At 38.7% G+C, this 15,906-nt stretch overlaps 1 protein-coding gene across 1 annotated transcript in view; it reads right to left on the reverse strand.

Annotated features, from left to right (window-relative positions):
• The window catches only part of FBN2 (fibrillin 2), a 286,570-nt gene that overhangs the window by 232,998 nt on the left and 37,666 nt on the right, over nucleotides 1-15,906 (reverse strand). The gene's annotated exons all lie outside the window — the stretch shown is intronic.

Genomic DNA, 15,906 nt, shown 5'->3' on the forward strand with positions numbered 1-15,906 from the left:
AGGTTAATGAGTTAATTAAATGACAGTTCACGAAGCTTAACTTCTCAATCCAACAACACCAACTGCTGGATAATACTGTATGAGACAATCCTGGTTAAGAGAAGATCGTGTTCACAGTCAAGTGAACTGTTTTGGAGAACAATCTAACAATACCGAATAAGAGGAAGATGCATATTTACAATCTTGTTTAGTAAAGAGAATTTCTTGCACATTTGTACAAGGAAACATTTTAAAACATGTTCACAGTTAACACTTTTTAAATTGGGAAAACAAAAAAGAATCTAAATGTCTATCAGTAGAAGAATGGGTAAGTAAACTGCTTTACATGTATGCAATGAAACATTTCACAATAGTTGAAAATATATACTAGTTCAATATGTATTAACATTATAAGATCTCAAAAAAAATGTTGAATAAAACCAGCAAGTTGGACAATACATGAAGACCGATAGCATTTATGTTCACTTAGCATATAAAATAATGACATATATTACAGAAACAATTGATGTAGTAAATGTACAAAAAGCATGGACTAAATACACTACAAGTTCATGACATTACCTCTGGAAAAGGAGAGGAAAAGGGAAATAAAAAGAACACAAGGGATTTCAATTTAACCTGTGAAGTTTTATTTCTTTTAAAAAAGAGAAAGAGCAGAAATGATCTGAAACAATTTTTTTAAAAGTTAGTTTTCTTTTCATTTGCTGGTATGCTCATGAAAGATATCTTGAAATGTTCTTTGTTATATTCCAGACTTTTAAAATTATCCAAAGTATTTTACTTAAAAAGATCACTTAATTAAGAACAGAGTATTTCTAAACAACTGAATGATCAGGGAGAATTCTGCCCTAGTTTCCAGGACTAAATAAAACTTATCATTTAAGTACAGAATTTATTTAGGGGTATTTCTCAGAGTTTACTTAACAGCAAGAGATCAGAAATATCTTACTAATTCCCACATATAAAATAGCTTTAGGGTTAAAATGTTACCCGCCCTATATTCCTTTATTCTTCGATTTTAATCCTTAGACTTCTTTCTTTTCTAAGGGCTAGCAGAGCCAGGCCAAATCATAGAAGAAACAAAGAACAGTTGTTCTAATAAACCTAGAAGACTTAACATTAACACAAAAGCCTTAAGAAAAAAATTAGTATGTTATGACTTACAATTCACACCTACCAAATGGAGTACAATCTGGAAAATTTTCAAAATCTAATGTTAACCCTCACTGACAATGAATGAAAGACTAAAGTAAATAATAAGTAGAAAAAATATTATCAGCATATTGGTCACTATTACCACATTAATATTTTTAATGGAAGACATATAGATAATTATTCAAAACAATGGGGCCCTGGCCGGTTGGCTCAGTGGTAGAGCGTCGGCTTGGCGTGTGGGAGTCCCGGGTTCGATTCCTGGCCAGGGCACACAGAAGAGGCGCCCATCTGCTTCTCCACCCCTCCCCCCTCCTTCCTATCTGTCTCTCTCTTCCCCTCCCGCAGCCAAGGCTCCATTGGAGCAAAGATGGCCCGGGTGCTGAGGATGGCTCTCTGGCCTCTGCCTCAGGCGCTAGAATGGCTCTGGTTGCAACAGAGCGACACCCCAGAGGGGCAGAGCATCGCCCCCTGGTGGGCATGCCGGGTGGATCCCGGTCGGGCGCATGCGGGAGTCTGTCTGACTGCCTCCCCGTTTCCAGCTTCGGAAAAATGCAAAAAAAAAAACCCACAAAAAAACAAAAAAAACAATGGTATCCTAACCAATATTTAGTTGTATAAAAATATTATTGTTCACAACACCCCAGATCTATTTTTTTATTTAAGTCTTCAAAACACACCTCTTTTCTACTGCAGGGGATTTTCCTATGTAGTCTTTTTTTCAAGAATTTTATTCCTTCAACGCTCTAAATGTCCAGTTCCTTCTCATCCTTTAGGCTTGCAAATCACAAGACATAGCCATGTCCTGTGATTTTTTGTGTGTGTGCTCAATATATGAGATGTTACTGCCAGGCAAAAGTCATTATTTTATTTATTTATTTTTGTGACAGAGACAGCAACAGAGAGAGGGACAGATAGGGGCAGACAAGAAGAGAGAGAGATGAGAAGTATCAGTTCTTCGTTGCGGCACCTTAGTTGTTCATTAATTGCTTTCTCATATGTGCCTTGACCGGGAAGCTACAGCAGACTGAGTGACCCCTTGCTCAAGCAGCGGCCTTGGGTTCAAGCTGATGAGCTTTGCTCAAACCAGATGAGCCACGCTTAAGCCGGCAACCTCAGGGTTTCGAACCTGAGTCCTCCGCGTCCCAGCCCGACGCTCTATCCTCTGTGCCACCGCCTGGTCAGGCCAGGCAAAAGCCTTTAAAGGCCAGTGTACATATCCTCCTCCTTGTTTTGGTTATCATGGGGGCATGTGCTGAGACGGTCTCCTTCACTCTGCGGGCCTGACATGACCTAGAAAACAAAAGCTCCCCTGACAACTCGCACCGGACACTGCTTATGTCGAGTGAACAGAAACTAGGCTTTTTTTTATTAAGTAATCAAGTGACAAAGATTTTATGGTTGTTTGTTACAGCAGCATAATCTAGACTATTTTAACTAATAGAAAAATCTCAGATTATATAGCATCTCTTCCAAGTGAAATTTTTTATACTATCATTTGAAATCATTTAAATCCAGTATCTCCGAAACAGTTTTGTTTTTTTCAGAGTATCTATATCTACCTACCTATCTATCTATCTATCTGTTTAAATGTATTGTCCTTTTGTTTTAAATTTTCCCAAACAGACTGTAAGCATCATTTGTAAGGGATTTCAAATGTCTTGGTGAAAGTGGTTTCCCTAGTACTTAGCACAGTGACCAGTAGGTGATACCTTCTTAGGCAAGAATTGTTAAATGAATGAATGTTTCACTTCATCTCATTTAAAATGATATATTAGATACTTTACAAATTCTGATACATAGTCAATATGCTTGGGCAAAGAATTGCAATGACAAAAAGAGTTAAAATGTACAATAAATTCTCACAACACATAAAAGTTCTAAATTTGAACATCAGCAGGATTTATAAACTGTGTACTTTATATTTGGGACCCAACTGCTTCAATTTAGACGATATTAGTTACAAAGGGTATCTTCATTCATAATAAAAAATATTTTCAGATAAATTTAGATGTGGTTCACATCAACAGAGTGTAGAACTTAAATTCACCCAACATATAAAAAGTTCCAAAGTTATAAAAATGGCATTTTATTGAAGTTATAAAAGATACATATACTAGGTTAGAGTCCTTACTTTCCTACTAGCAACTTAATAAATGTTTCAGTCATTTATGACTATTTCATTTTTCCATATATCTTTTGTTGCCAGGCTAAAAGCTCAGGAGTTCATGCTGCAATAAACCCAGACTCAAAATCTCTTATAAAAATGAATTTTAGGCTGGCATCCACTGAAGCCCTAGATCTTCTTGTTCAACTGCCAGGATCTAAGGTAAAATGGTTGCTGTGCTAACAATCTTTGTCAGCTGACATCCTTTTGCCAATGACCATATATCAACGCCGGATTGCTGGTGAGCTGCAATCTATTATGTATTTTGTGGTAGAATTTAGTGTGCTTGGGAATCTCTGTTCAATAACATTTCAAAATCTACCATTAGACAAGGCAAAATGCCAGTACTAGAAAGCATATTTAGACTAAATGTGTTAAAAATGAACATTTCTATACAATCATGTTTGATCAGAGTCGGTAATGGCAATTACTCCTGTGGAAATTTAGTTTGGATTTCTTCTCACTAAGAAATATTCAACTAAGCCCACAAAACACCTGATTAAATTTTGTTTGGTATATTTGTTCTTACAGAGATTTAACTATATTTTCCTCTGATTTAGATTTGTTTTCTTCTTTGACTCTTCTTTTCATATCCTTTCACTTAAAACACTTTTTTTTTCTTTCTATACTGCTTAAGAAATGTTTACTGCACTTGGGTGATGCATGCCTCTATATCATAAGGATGCTAAAAACCCTGACTTTCTAGTAATGTATATTGATGCCATGTAATCATTAATACAAATAATAACAGATAAGTTCATTTTTAAAAAGAAATAATTGCCATGGCCAGCTGTCTCAGTGGTAGAGCATCAGCCCAGCATGTTGATGATGTCCCAGGTTCAATTCCCAGTTGAAGCACACAAGTGAAGCAACCATCTGCTTCCTCTCCCCTCCCCCTTCTCTCTCTCTTTCTCCCTTTCCTCCTGCAGCCATGGCTTAATTGGAGTGAGCTGCCCCGGGCACTGAGGATGACTCTGTGGAGCCTCCACCTCAGGTGCTAAAAATAGCTCACTTGCCAAGCAACAGATTCAGACTAACAGCCCCAGATGGGCAGAGCATCACTGGTAAGGGGCTTGCCAGGTGGATCCTGGTTGGGTGCATGCAGAAGTCTGTCTCTTTGTCTCCTCTCCTCTCATTTAAAATAATAATAACAATAATTCTGATTCTTTATAATAAAAATATTACCAAATAATTATAAAATACTTGTATGCACGAGGCATTGTTCTAACTGCTTTGTGAATAATAATTCATTTACTCCTTATAGAAGGTAGGTATTATACTCAATTGACAGATGACAAAACAGGTTATCAGAGGTTAGGTACTCTGGCCAAAACAATATAGCAGAATAAAAAAGGTATGTATGTGTAATTAGTTATGATGCATACTCAGGAGAACAACATACTGTAGAATAGCAGTACAATAGAAAGAACAGACTTTGGAGTCAGACAAACCTGGGTTCAAATCTCAGTGCCATCATTCACTAGCTCCTTTACAGTAACTTAGTTTAATAATTCATGGAAATAGCCTTACCACATAGTAGGTGCTCATTTAAAAATAGCTATTTATCATATCACTATTTAGACATGCATTCAATAATTTTCAGTTAACAGTGAACATTTTCTAAGCATTATGAGAAATATGAATTTTTTATAAAAATAAATCATATCATATAAAATGCAATTGTACTATTTTGACAATTAGAGATTAGAGCCATACCCAGATTAAATATTAAAAAAAGAAGAATCAATTTCATATCAACTTAATATCAACATATATAAGCCATATTGATGGTGAGAAAGGATTATGAAAAAGAAAAGAGTGCGAGTCACGACAAATTCCACTGACATTTCTGAACACAAAACTAACACAGTTGGGATAAATCATGGAAACTGCAGCAAATGCAAAAAGAACCATAGTAAGAGAATAATAAAAATCTCCACCCACTCCTTAAAATTCTATAACTTATTCTCTTAAATAGAAACTAAAAAACAAGTGTTTACTTCTTCGTAATTGAAAATATTTTATGAACTTGAAAGTGAAAATACCAATACTAATGCTAATGCCCACATGAAGACATTAAATACATATAGTAGTAATGTTTGTGCTATCACTGGGGTTATGTACTCAGGAGACACACCTCATTTCTAAGTTCATCCATTTATATCCAGGTATACAATTTAATGTTAGCAGTTATAAATATATGAATGATAAACAGCAATTTTTCATAGAAACCATTATGGCTTCTATGAAAAGCAAACAAGTTATCCATCTATTCCTTAACCATCAATGATCCAAAAATCTTGGAATGCATTTTTTTCCTTCCAACTACAGAGTGTTGCTGAGTTTTTGCTGATCTAATTCCATAACTGTTATTTGACCCAATACTCAAAACATTCACCATATGTAATTTCTTCAAATGTTTAAATGATGAAAACACCCTAGATCTAGAGAAAATGGTAATATGAGGTGAACAGAGATAATCAAGATGAGAAAATTAATTTTCAAAATGAGAAAAGGCCTCCTTTTTTGAGTTACAATTAAGAAAGGGTAAAAAAAAAAAAAAAGAAAGGGTATATACTCTGTCCTGGTTTTAGAACTGAACAAGTTCAAATAACTTTTAAAAGGGAAAGCAAGCTATTTACCATACTTATTAAAGTATAGCTGGGATTTTCATGATAAGACACTTACATTTTCTGCAATGCAATCAAATGTTCTTAGAACATTGTAAAACTATGCTCTACGCAGTGGCAGACCTTGAGATTCTAAGATTTACTGAGAAAAGCAGGTCATTGGCAAACAGCACTGCTGGCATGCTTTACTGTAAGATCAGGTGGTAATGGAGCTTAGGGAATAATCACATTTGTCCACACAGGAACTGGAGCAAGTAAAGACTGCCAGGGCTACAATGTCATTAATGCTGACCGAGCTCAGGACAGGCTACAGGTCTGATGGCTTTGGTACAATGCTGCCATTTATTTCATAGACAATCTCCTTACTCTTTAACAGCACTAAAGTTACTTTTTCCAAAGTCATTCCAACATCCGAAGGGGGTAATTTTGTAATGTTAACATGAAGGGGGGAAGAAGTGCAACCACAAAGAAAAGGCCCACCTTGATGAATAAAGAAAACCTGCCACCAATTTTAAAGATGAAAAACCAATCTCTGACCAGTGGGAATTTCTTTCCTCAAGACAAATCAAGGTTATATAATATTAAATTCTACTGAGGGAATTAGTAAGCGTTTGTTTTCAGATTTTAAAAAATGTTCAATTATAGTTGAAACACATTTCCGATGCACAATATAGTGATTAGATAGCTGTAACTTATGAAGTGATCACTTTGATAGGTCTAGTACCCACTGGCATCATACATAATTATTATAATAGTACCGACTATACATTCTATGTACTATTTTACATCTCTGAGACTATTTTTAAAAGTGTCAATTTGTGCTAATGACAACTTTTAAAATACTTTTTTGCCATTCTCTATCTGACAAAGCAATATTATTTTTAAAAAAACAGTCAGAGAGGCTTAAGACAAACTTAATGATGACTAGGTTACCCTTAGTATTCTGCATTAACTCTATAATGTTCTTGGTACTTAAAAAAAAGCCTATTTGTCACAGAAATTTAGTTAACATCTTAAACATATATATATATGTTGCTTAGATAAGTGTATTTCCTATAAACATCTATATGATCTGGAATTTTGTTTTCATTTTGAAATGGAAATAAAAGTGTTCTTGTTTAGAAGTTCATTAAAAACTATAAACTTCTGTAAAAAAAATAATAAAATTTTAAAAATGGTGAGAAAGTAAAAGATTTAAAAAGTAAAATATTAAAAAGATAAATTTTTGTACACAGGAAGAATTCACATAAAGAAAACGGCAGTGCCTCACCAGGCGGTGCACAGTGGATAGAGCGTCGAATTGGAACATAGAGGACCTAGGTTCGAAGTCCTGAGGTCACCGGTTTGAGCACGGGCTCATCTAGTTTGAACGAGACTGGCCAGTTTGAACCCAAGGTCACTGGCTTGAGCAAGAGGTCACTTGGTCTGCTGTAGACCCCTGGTCAGGGCACATATGAGAAAGCAATCAATGAACAACTAAGGTGCTGCAACAAAGAATTGATGCTTCTCATCTCTCTCTCCCTCTGTCTGTCTCTATCTGTCCCTCACTCTGTCTCTGTCAGAAAGAAAGAAAAGGAAGGAAGGGAGGGAGGGAGGGAGGGAGGGAGGGAGGGAGGAAAGAAAGAAGAAAGAAAGAAAGAAAAAAATGGCAGCATGAGAAGCTCTATAAAGTTGGTCCCCAGAGAAACAACCATTAATGTTAAAAATTATTTTTAAAGGCCCTGGCCAGTTGGTTCAGTGGTAGAGCGTTGGCCCTACATGTGGATGTCCTGGGTTTGATTCCCAGTCAGGGCACACAGAAAAAGTGCCCATCTACTTTTTCACACACCCCCTCCCCCATGCTCTCTTCTCTCTCTCTCTCTCTCTCTCTCTTCCCTTCCTGAAGCAATGGCTCAATTGGTGAGAGTTGGCACTGGGCGCTGTGATTGGCTCCATGGCCTCTTCCTCAGGCGCTAAGAACAACTCCGTTGCTGAGCAATGGAGCAATGCCTCAGATGAAGAGAGCATCGCCCCCTAGTGGAATTGCTGGGTGGATCCTGGTAAGACCACATGTGGGAGTCTGTCTCTCTGCCTCCTTTCCTCTCACTGAATTAAAAATAAATAAATAAATAAATAAATAAATAAATAAATATATATGTATATGCGCAACTATTTTAAGTCTCTGAATATTGTCCTATGGGCATAAAGCAAACAAAGACACACTTGTTCAAGAAAATATATTAAATATAGGTAAGAAGAACAGTCTGTGTCACTTGAGCCACATCTCACTTCCTCCCTCCCCACCTCTAAACTCACTATGAATAAAGTTCCAATCTGGGCAGGTATGGCCAATAAAATGAGGCTCCCTTGTTATAAAGTACCACACCCCAGATTCTGAAAGGCACTGTACCTCATTTCGAGTTCACATAGAGACACCCAGTCCAGATGAATTTTGAAGTTTTATTAGAGGAGGAGATTTATTAATATGCCAGCCGCATATGGCTGACATGGGCATCTGCAAGCCCAAATTGTGCAGTGCCAAAAATAGTTCAGGGGCTGTTTATATACCCCTGATCACACATGGGTTGGGGAGAGCATGACGTCATGGTACAACTGGCAACATTTGTTTAGGGCATACACGGAATATTAAGACTTTTAAGGTAACGCAATGAAAGAGGTTTACAAGTCTTTCAGGGTTCATCTTCCCTCATTAGCCTAGAGGTACTTTAACCTTAAGATTCCAGGAAGGGGGAGTGTAAAGTCAGTATCCACAGCCACCATCAGAGCCGCCTGGACCATGCAGGTTTGCATTGGATTCAGACAGACGGTAATGAAACAATGGAGCAAAGAACTGGTGGGCCATTAGCTTTAATCCTAGCTTGCACCCGGCAGGCAAGTAAAAACACACACTGGGCTCCAAAACCCACTCATTCAGTGCTCACAAAGCTACTGACTTATCCAAGTTTCCTAGAATCAAAGGTTTCCAGCTCACCACTTATTCATCTCTGTTCCCCATCTCCTTCTTTCTCCGTGCACAAACTCTGCACAAACTGGCTTCTCACTCAGCACTCCACCATCTTGGCTGCTTCTCCTGGCCTCCTCCAGTGGCCTCTCTCTGCTCTCCTCTCTGCTCTCTCCTCTAATGCTAATCTTAGGAACCGAGAGAGAGCAAGCTCCCTGGTCTGCCCCACTTTATAGTACAGAAATCAAAACCTCTAATCCAATATACAAAATAGGGAAGTCTCTGATACAGTCACTTATCTGAGGCATGATGGGATTGCACCACCCCACATCAAAAAGGGTAGGAAAGGCTTAGCCCTAAAACCAAGCCCCAGGCTACAAGGATCCTGCCTGTCCACAGACCGCCCCCAACACACATTAATACAATCACGCCCATCCCAAGCAATCACCTGGGTGATGGGCTTCCATGTGGGCAGCGCCATCTTTAACAAAGTGAGCATAATATATTTTATCTGCCCAACAGGGAGGAACCACAAGCAATGCAAGGTGGTATGTAAATTCTGCCTCCTATTGAAAGAGAAGAAGTTTCTAGGTTAACCTTTATTTTAGATTTAAAACTGAATGACCTATTGTTCTTGCAAGCCAGAAACTTCTACATTCTTCTCCCTCCCTTCCCTAAAGGAGGGACGGGACAGGAAAGTCTGATAGGAAAGCCTGACCTTTCCTCCCACAATATTAATATCAATTTTCAGCTTTTGGTACCTTTCAACACCCTCTTCCCCCTTAGTTCTCAGTCAAGATCTATGGTATCTCCCTAGAAGGGGGCAGCTACCTTATTTCTTATTCCCCTCATATTTGTGTTAGAGAAGCTAAATTCCAAAAAAGTATGGTGAGAAATTGGGAGACCCCTTCCTTCATCCAGCCCACTTGTAGGATGGAGGAGCCAGCCTCGCTGCAGGAGGCCAAGAACAGCCTCGTTGCCATCACCCCGACATGCCAGTGGGGTAGAAGTTCCATTCCAGGAGAGGCAAGCCAAAAACGCCAGATGCTACCCAGCCCACACAGCATCCGACTCATAAAACAGGATATCCCTCATAGACAGTTTACTGTCCCCTCCTCCAATCCAGAACAGCAGCTCAGAGATTTTTTTGTCCAGAGGGAAAGGTAGTTCAAAAGAAAGAAGGTTCTGAAGCTCTTCCCAAAGGAACTGACTCTACTCGGAACACATAAAGTGGAAAAGTTCAAATCTAAGACTATTCTCACAGACAATAGACATTTCAGTGGGAAGCAATTAAGCGAAGGCTCGTAGCTCTATGTGGCCAAACAGCTAAATCGTAGGTCAGATAGGTTACCAGAGAGAACCAGAGTTAATACACAACTAAGTAGTGTCATCCAGTATCAGAACAAAAGAACAAATCTCAAAAGACTGGCCTGAAAAACTACCTCTAGAAAGAGGCCTGAATTTAATTGGATCAGACTGTAGAGCAATTTATAACCCGGGCCACTGTAAATAAATAAATAAATAAATAAATAAATAAGCAGGCCATTAGCGAAGTCTAATCGTTGAGTGTGATAACAACAAAAGACAACTTAACAGCGAGATCAGGAAAAGAGAGTCAAAGGGAACCCTGCTAAAACCATGGCCATTTCAGGGTGACTGTGCATGCGCCCAAGGCAGGGCTCTCTGAGGAGTAATATCAGAGGCTTCACATGGCAGGGGCATAAGAGTTCAACCACATCATTACATAAACAAGTCAACAATAGAGAGTGTCAAGCCCCTGAGGGAGGGTCAATACCTGTGAAGAGCTGCTATAGTATGTTACTTTAAATGTGCATATTTCAACAAAAAATTATGAGACATGAAGAAATAGGAAAGCACATCGATAATACACAGGAAATAAGCAAGCAACAGAAATGACCTCCAGGAAGATGCAGATGTCAGGCATAACAAACACTTCAAGGCAACCATTATAAATGTTTTAACACCTAAAGAAAACCACGCTGTTGAGCAAGGGATGACGCCAATGTCTTACCAAAGACAGAATATCAATAATAAAATAGAAATCAAATGGAATAATTAATGGCAGGAAAAAAATCTCAAACTTGATGAAAACTATTATTAATCTATACCTACAAGAAGTTCAACAAACTTCTAGTCATATAAATATATTACAGTTAATAGTGGAAGACTGCTTTCCCCTTAAGACCAGTAATAATGCAAGGGTGTTTGTTGGGCAGATAAAATATATTATGCTCACTTTGTTAAAGATGACGCTGCCCACGAGGAGGCCGTCGCCCAGGTGATATTAATGTGTGTTGGGGTGGGCTAAAGGCAGGCAGAATCCTTGTAGCCTGGGGCTTGGTTTTGGGATTAAGCCTTTCCCACCTGTCTTGATGTCGGGTGATACAATCCAATCATGCCTCAGAGAAATGACTTTGTATTAGACTCTAATAATTAGAGACTTCCCTATTTTGTATATTGGATTAAAGGTTGTGAAGCTACACTATAAAATAGGGGCAGAATAGGAGCTTGCGCTCTTGGTTCCTGGGATGATTAGCATGAGAGAGCAGAGGGAGCAGAGCAGAGAGCATGTGGCCAGGAGAAGCAGCCAAGATGGCGGAGTGCTGAGTGAGATGCCAGTTTGTGTAGTTCGTGTAGAGAGAAGGAAGGAGATGGGGAACTGAGAAGAATAAGTCTGGTGAGCTAGAAACCTTTGATTCTAGGAAACTCGGATAAGTCAGTAGCTTTGTGAGCACTGAATGTGAGTGGGTTTTGGAGCCCATTGTGTATTTTTTTACTTGCCCGCTGGGTGCAAGCTAGAATTAAAGATGGCGGCCCACCAGTTTGTGGCTCTGTTGTTTCTTTACCGACTGTCCGAATCCAATGCAAACCTCCATGGGCCAGGCGGCTGTGATGGTGGCCCTGGCTGTGGCTACTGGCTTTACAGTGTTCATTCTTGCCACTGCTGCTCAACATTGTACTGAGGGTCTTAATCAGGACAATTAAGCAAGAAAAGGAAATAAAAGGCATGTATATGGTAAAGAAAGAAATAAAACTATCTCTATTTATAGATTATATTATATATCTAATCCTAAATTTCCATTAAAACATATTGGAACTAATAAAAAAGTTCTGCCAGGTGGCAGGATATAAAATCAAAGTGCAAAAATCAATAGTATTTCTATACACTAGCAATGGACAATTTAAAATAAAGAAACAATTTCACTTATAGTAGCATAAAGATACTGAGAAATTTAACAAAAGAAATGTAAAACTTATACTCTAAAAACATAAAATATTGTTGAAAGAAACTAAAAAGAAAATGTAAATATATAAAAAGATATCACATGAAAGAAAGAAAAAGAACAAATGAAGCAATCATTTTAAGACCTTGTAGGATACCCTTTCCTGAATGTCTTAGGTGAGTAAGTGTAAGGTGGGGAAGGAGGTTCCTTGCTTTGAGTTGTGATTATCAGCCTGATGAGCACTTCAAGAAATACCAGATCTTCAGAGATTTGAGGACAAAGTTTCCTTGACCCACTATGAACTGTGAATTGAACTTCCTCGATCTGGCTTGGTAATCACCATAAACCAAATCCCAAAGGAATGAGGAATAAAGCAGAGGATCCAATAGTCCACTCCAAAATTCTTAGAATTCCCTGAGTCAGTAAGTACTATGGTTACTAGTTATGTAAATACAGTACTATAGTTAAGGTTTTGCTTTAGTGTCATCCTAATAGGCATTAAGATAGCCTGAACCATCCAGAGCCACACTGTGCCAAGGACAAGGATAATTCATAATACAGTCATCTAGAATTCTACATTCATTCTGCCAGATTTCTTTCAGTAAAGTGTCCAGAGAAAGAGACATATTTTCTAGTTCATGGTCGTGTCTTTGGGCTAGTGGCAGGGTTAGAGCTAGTTTTCAAGATGTGATATTTAAAAGAAGTAATACAAAATCTCCAAATAGCTTTTAACTGAATGACTAGATGAGTTCATTGCATAAGTCTAGTAGTTAAATAACAGAAACCTTTCATTTAGGCATTTGTCTCAAGCAATGTACCAAGTTCTCTCTTATGTCAGAGTGTACTTCTTGAAGTACCTCACAATTCAGTACCCCCCATTCCACTCCCCAGTCCAATCTTTCCTTTTCCCGCACTCCTACGGCACCAAACTGGCGATGGGGCTGAAATCCACAGGGAGAAGATAAGACTTCAGAAAGTCCTGTTCAGAAGGAAAAGCAGTAGGAAGGCCGGATACCTTCGTCCCAAGGAGGAAACTGAAGTCAGAGGGAGGCTGAGAAGGCGTGGCAGGAGCAGCCCAGGGCGGGGCCAGTCAGTGCAGTGTGTTAACTACATTAACGAAAATGCAGAGTACAGAGCACAACTGCCTCCTCTGGGACTGGAGGAAGCGGTCACTCACAAATGCACCGATCTAAGGATGACCAGATCAAAGAGGTTCCTGCATGGCCCCGCTGAATGTCTGGCCGGGGCTTTTGCAAAATCCCACACACATTTCTAAGCATACTTAATGGAGAAGAAAAAAAAAAACCCTCAAACAACTCTCACCACAGAATTTTAGGTTTAATTAATGAATAGAATACCTTCCACCAGATTCCCCAAAGAACCCTCCTGACCTGCCTCATCAACTTGGCCACTATCTGCTTGGCAGCTCTTCGCTCAGCCTTACGTTTGTCCCTCAAGGGCCATGTGCCGGGAAAATGCTGTGTGGTGCTCCCCAGCCCCGCAAAGCCCTCCCAACCACCTGCTTTTCAGATACCGCCTCCTCCACACACCGGTCCTGAAATAAAGACAGGAAAGTGACCAGGTTTCTCGGCTCTCACTGAAATGTAGAAAAATACACTATATTTATTTAATTTTGCACAGCCATAAGCAACTGGAACACTGCTATTATGTTATTGAACAAACTACAGGGTTTAACTCGAGGAAGATGTCACAAGGCTGCTTCAACCAAATGGGATATTCTTTTTTTAAGAAACTAGATAGAGTTTTCCATTTTCTATGTGTGATTTCCAAAGTATATTTGGATTATTATTTAATTTACCACATAGTAACCAAGAACTGAAGCCATTATAAACATTGTTGGCTCAGTTGTGCCCCCTTCAGGAAATATGTATTTCTTACTGAGGTCACTGGGATTTGAAAATATGTGATATGGAGAAAAAAAAAAACCTCAAGATAAAGTTGAGTATTTTCAAATCTAATTTTGACATATCAGGAGACAAAGCCTATTCCAATAACAGAATTTTAGGACATCAGAAATGTGTTCAAAATAACCCAGTAGTGAATTTCCTCCAGAATGGCTTCATTTGGGGCTCCAAATGTAAAAATTGAATTACTGGATAGAATTCTAGAGACATTTTAATAAATAATTTTTTCAGACTTTCTAATCATAAAAACAGCTCAGGGTACTTTAGAAGGGCTTCATGGTAGACCAGTGTTTCATAAACTTCACTCTACAGTGGAATTACTTTAGGAACTTAAAAAATGCTAATGCTGCCGACCTGCGGTGGAACGGTGGATAAAGCATCAACCTTGAATGCTGAGGTCGCCGGTTCAAAGCTCTGGGCTTGCCTGGTCAAGGCACATGTGGGAGTTGATGCTTCCTGCTCCTCCCCTTCTTCTCTCTCTCTCTTTCTCTCTACTCTCTTTCTAAAAATGAATTAATAAAAGAAATTTTAAAAAATGCTAATGCTTAGGCCTGGGTCCCACTGCTGTGGAGATTTTTATATAATTCACTTGGGGAAAATGTCTGATTGTCAGGATCTTTCAAAGCTCCCTGATGATGACAAGATGCAACTACAGCTGAAAAGTCACTGAATTCAGAGCCCTGAATCTGCTTCTCCTGGGACTAGGCGTGGGAGGCACTGCTTTTTACAAGAAACAGGGGATTCTTACCAGGAAAAATGGTTAAACGCTGATGTAGCTCAACATCTTCACTCCTCAAACAATTTATTACTTATAAATAGACTTGCTGAAAAACAGTGAATTTGTTAAATTCTAATTAAAGTCTGTATGACATTCAAAACTTACTTTAATGATCAAAATGATCATGCCCAAGATGTGGAATGTGTCTTGTACACAATTTCTAAAGCAGATGAAGATATTCATAAACATTCAGCTCTGCCCATGTAGAAGAATTTTGCATGCATTAAACCATGACATTAAGTGTGGTCAAGGGCAATGGTAGTCAACCTGGTCCCTACCGCCCACTAGTGGGCATTCCAGCTTTCATGGTGGGCGGTAGCAGAGCAACCAAAGTATAAATAAAAAGATAGATTTAACTATAGTAAAGATTTATTCTGCCAAACAGCAAAAATTCGACATAAAGTACTTGGTAAGTAATTACTATTATATGCTTTAACTTGCTGTAACTCTGCTTTATAAATTTTATAAAGTAAAGTTACTTCTCTACTTTATAAATCACCATTACTGTGGAACTGGTGGGCGGTTAGAAAATTTCACTACTAACAGAGATACAAAAATGGGTGGTAGGTATAAAAAGGTTGACTACCCCTGGTCAAGGGAAACATAGTCTTCAATCCACAGAAGATGAGGCACCCATAGAACTAATGTCTCTTGGTTCAATGATTTGCACTTGCTAAATCACCACAATACTACTTGAAAATGATAACTGCAGTGTCACAAATTATATCATCTTTTATCAGAAACCCTCACACTTGGCTTAGCATCTCATCAGAAAGCAGAAAAAGAAAGAGATGCAGCCACTGTGATCTCTACCGGATAGGAGGAAGCCAGACAGCAAAGGCAGGGTGCTCCTCACCACACAGGGTCAGTTATCCCCAATGTCCAACCAAAGGAGACACAGGGATACAAGAAAAAAGACTCTCCTCCAGAGGGAAGTTGGGCTGAAGATCCTTACCATCACAACGAGTATGGGGCCAATGGAGGAAGCCAATGCAAGCATGATTCTCTAAAAGCAAAAGTGCATCAGGGACTGTAGCTAAAAAGGGAGGATCTTCCATTTTCTATTTT

Source organism: Saccopteryx bilineata, chromosome 4 (assembly GCF_036850765.1).
Source record: "Saccopteryx bilineata isolate mSacBil1 chromosome 4, mSacBil1_pri_phased_curated, whole genome shotgun sequence".
In the NCBI taxonomy this organism is placed as follows: domain Eukaryota; kingdom Metazoa; phylum Chordata; class Mammalia; order Chiroptera; family Emballonuridae; genus Saccopteryx; species Saccopteryx bilineata.